The sequence below is a fragment of the Athene cunicularia genome (assembly GCF_003259725.1).
Source record: "Athene cunicularia isolate RWA chromosome 2 unlocalized genomic scaffold, athCun1 chr2_part1, whole genome shotgun sequence".
NCBI lineage: Eukaryota > Metazoa > Chordata > Aves > Strigiformes > Strigidae > Athene > Athene cunicularia.
This window is the reverse complement of record NW_020799095.1, coordinates 120,979,547-120,982,552: the sequence shown is the minus strand read 5'-3', so window position 1 is coordinate 120,982,552 and position 3,006 is coordinate 120,979,547. Positions and strand designations below refer to the sequence as shown.

At 40.7% G+C, this 3,006-nt stretch overlaps 1 long non-coding RNA gene across 1 annotated transcript; it reads right to left on the bottom strand.

Moving 5' to 3' along the window:
• Positions 1-502: 502 nt before the first annotated feature.
• LOC113477344 lies at positions 503-1,886 on the bottom strand. The gene is made up of 2 exons (XR_003397879.1): positions 1,402-1,886; positions 503-1,272 (listed from the first exon to the last, which is right to left on the bottom strand). It is a non-coding gene; the product is annotated as an uncharacterized LOC113477344 (long non-coding RNA).
• Between the last annotated feature and the right edge of the window lie 1,120 nt (positions 1,887-3,006).

Genomic DNA, 3,006 nt, shown 5'->3' with positions numbered 1-3,006 from the left:
AAAAGAAAAAAAAAAAAAAAAAAAAAAAGACAAAAAACAGAGAAGCAAACAGGGGAAAGAAAAGTAACAGAAATGGAAATAAATGGAAAAAAAAAAATGCTAAGGTTTCAGACTAGCAAAACATCAAACTAGTACATTACATTCTTCCCCTATTTTCTTGTATAAGGTACGTTTGCTTACCATTATCAGCAGAGAAGGAGTTAACTAACCAAGACCAGTCTCCACAGAGTCAAAACATAACAATCCTCCTTTTACTGATTATACAATATTGTGCCCATTGTAAAGTCAGTGCCCCATTTATCTGAAAATTTCAACATTCTTTCGTAATTATAGAGCTCATCGGCTGGTAGAACCTGTACATTTAGATCTGTAAGAAGATTATAAATGAATTTAAAACCACCCCACCAGTTCTGCTTCTTTCATTATAAATTACTGCTGAATAATTCAGAAACATGTTAAGAAAACTACAGTACGATTAATAAACTACACAATGAAAATCACAATAGTTTAAATCATACATTTATTGTCCCATTTATAGCCCATCACAAGCAAGGGTTGAAAAGCACCAAATTAGAGAAAACATGAAATGCTGCAAAATTATAATTAGATCCTCAGTGCCACAGTACATTGTTCTGATGAATCTTTTGTACGGCTAGCTTATGCTTACATATAAATACCTTCTCAGTAAATAAAAATGTACTGTAGGCTTGACTTTTAGAGAAGCTGTAAAGCTTAGCATATGCGATGATCCCAAAGTCAATGCTGTAAGGCTTGCTTCTTCATCCATAAATAAAGCACATTTGCATCCATTCAGTCAAATTAGCTCCATATAAAAAGGTGGTTATAATTAGCTCCTCTTTCAGGTTCACAGTTAAAACTCAAGCGTGCCTGCCGTCTTGATTAAATCCACCATCGTCTTCCAATAGCTAGTGCTAATTCTTCCAAGGAAATATTCAGTTGAGGTGTTATTTTATTCTGCACTGCTGTTAGTTGTCTAATTTACGCCAAGTCCCTGCAGTGCTTTCCTTAAGCCATCCTCTTTGTCTTGCCTTTGAAATTTACCAAATCTTACAAGAAATCAATACTTAATTGATTATTCACTTTTCTGCAGCTTCAAACAGCAAGCACGCATAAGATCCTGGAGTAGTCACCCGATTTCCAATGCAGGAGGTTGCTTGGTGGCAGGGATCTGCAAGTATCCAACAGCAGGCATTCCACGGAGCTGTGCAGTGGCGTACAGTGCCAGCATCCAATAAAGAAAACGAAGATACTCTAACGAAGCAGGAAAAGTTCCCATGTGAGACAGATCCATATCAATGCTTTAAATAAAAAGCAGAGGCTCTGGCTTTCGGATAGAAGAGCACCATTCTCTTTGCAGCTATCCCTCTGTATTTTTCTTACCCTCTTCCCATGGCACTGAAGTAGAATATCCAAAGTGCCACCGAACTCAGAGAACTCCACGCTGGAACGGGGGTGAGGCTCGTGCTGTACCTCTGACATAGAATAAGGATGGCAAGCACGTAACATTACGAAATGTAGGACAAATTCAGGCGAGAGAGAGAGAGGGAGAGCAAGAGACAGATGGCGGATCTGGCTAGGAGCCAAAGCCAGTGAAATGAATTACATTGCTGAATAACTGTACACCATTGATTCTGCCACTTGTTGCTGCATGGCAAAAAAGGGCCCTGACGTTGGCAGGAATCTCCTCGCATGTCACGCGTGCTGCAGACAACTTTTCACACGTAACTCACCGCACTGACAACAACACGCTACGGCAGGGAGCATCGTGTGTGTGTGTGTGTGTGTGTGTGTGTGTGTGCGTGTGTGTGTGTTTGTGTGCATGGGGGAAAGTGCGTGCGTGTGCGTGAGGGAGAAAAAAGGGAGAGAGCCGGAGCGCGTGTGGGGGGTGTGTGGGTATGTGCCTGTGTGCGTGGTGTGTGTGTCTGTGTGCGCGCGCGTGCGTGTGGAGGGGAAAACAATCACTGCAATCCAGCCATTTTGTTTAATGAAGAATGGAAGGCTGGCATTCAGAGACGTGGTTATGTGCCGCATATTAATGTGTGCTCTGTAGACATCCTCCCCCTTTTTAAATGAGTGGCACAGGAACGAAGCCCTCTGTAGAGCAGCCACCGTGGGAGCAGGAGCTCGCAAGGTAACATATCATCGCTAAACCTGCGGATGTGGCACCCGCCGCTCCGCAGAAGAACAAGTTGCTATCTGATGAGGAGGAAAAGCTGGTCCCACGGTTATGATGTTTAGGTGTTTCCGAAAAGATAGCCAGAGTCGAAGCAGATTGTTCAGTAAATGCTTCGTACCCAGGATGAAGGGAGACATTATGGGATGCCCAGGGGGCTTTGGAAATCAAATACAATGTTTGAGTAGCACAATTTGAGGTACATTATAAAAAAGCAATTTGAATTGCCAATGAGGCGACACATATCTGCATGCTAATTAGACCTGTGTCAAGCTTAGTCTGCCGGGTTGTGTTGATGGCTGGGAATGCGCTTGTAACTCTGCTGAGAGATTGTTTCTGCATAAATTATCAGCTTTGTCCTACTGATCATTTTCTGCAAACAAACATGAAATGTAAGATCAAAAGGCAATTCTAAAATTAAAATTATTGATTGATAAAGCCTAGATTTCAGAATCTAATTAGAGGAGGCACAAACAAAAGCTGATATTATTACAGATTGTGCCTGAGCTAGCAGCCAGATTGTGCAAGGCTTGTAATTTATCTTTGTTTATGTAGCCAGGATATTAAAAATGTAATTAAAATGGTAAAATGATCTGATCAGAAATAGCCACCTAGTGGCAAGTATATTATTTTAAATGGATTATAAAAGCATTGATCTGTGCAAATAAAAGGTTTTTTTCATGACAAACATAGCAGCTCATTGAAACTTGCTGAGCAATTTGTCTTTTGCTAATAAGTTGTCTTTTGTGTTTTGTTCCATAGATAAGCAACATCATTTATAATCCTCATTTGCACACTAATAAACATTCTGT